The sequence below is a fragment of the Tachyglossus aculeatus genome, chromosome 4 (genome assembly GCF_015852505.1).
Source record: "Tachyglossus aculeatus isolate mTacAcu1 chromosome 4, mTacAcu1.pri, whole genome shotgun sequence".
Lineage (NCBI taxonomy): Eukaryota > Metazoa > Chordata > Mammalia > Monotremata > Tachyglossidae > Tachyglossus > Tachyglossus aculeatus.
The window spans coordinates 60,382,268-60,383,266 of NC_052069.1; positions in this window are offsets into that span (position 1 = coordinate 60,382,268).

Genomic DNA, 999 nt, shown 5'->3' on the forward strand with positions numbered 1-999 from the left:
CCTCCATCCTCTCCACAGCAGCCCATCTTGGGCTTGCAGTCCAAACTGGAAAGACACAGTGATATCGGTTGGCATCGTCCCTCTACTAAGGTTTTCTGAAGCCACCACATCAGCTTTGCAGTCCCACAAGCCCTCTGTCTCCCAACCTTTCTGAGATGAGAAGGTTCATTCATTCATTCATTCAATCGTATTTATTGAGTGCTTACTGTGTGCAAAGCACCGTACTACACACTTGGGAGAGTACACAATGACAGTAAATGGACACATTTCCCATCTGTAATGAGCTTACAGACTGGAGTGGGAGATAGATAATATGATTAAGCCACCTCCAACAAACGTCTACACAGCACTTCCCCTCCACTTTGGCACTATCTACACCTCAGGCTCTTACACCACTGCCTTGTTCTGCTAACCACAGGCAACCTACTCACTATGCCTCATTACTGTCTCTCATCCCCAACCTGTTGCTCATACCCTCCGTCCTGCCTGGATGTTCCTTCTACTTCACATCTGTTAGACCTTTATTCCTCTCATTTCTAAGGCCTTTCTGAAATCATATCTCCTCCAGCAGATGTTACTTATTAATATCTAATCTCCCCACCTTATTCCCAGTCACATCTCCACCTGCAACTTCAGGACTTCTGCATCACCCAAGCACTTAGGCATTCACACCCTACCTCAACATTGCTATGGAACAGGGACTATGTCTGACCTGATGATCTTGTACCTACCCCAGCACTTAGTACAGTGTTTGGCACACAGTAAGTGCCTAACAAATGCATGTCTCCTCCAAGAAGCCTTCCCTGACTAGGCCCTCCTCTCCTCTTCTCCCACTCCCTTCTTCACCACTCTTACTTGCTCTTTCATTCATTCTCCCTCCCATCCCCAAAGCACGTATGTCTATATCTATATAACTATATCTATATGTACTTTATTTACTTATTTATCTATTTATTCATTTATATTAATGTCTGTCTCCCCTTCTAGTCTGTGAGCTCA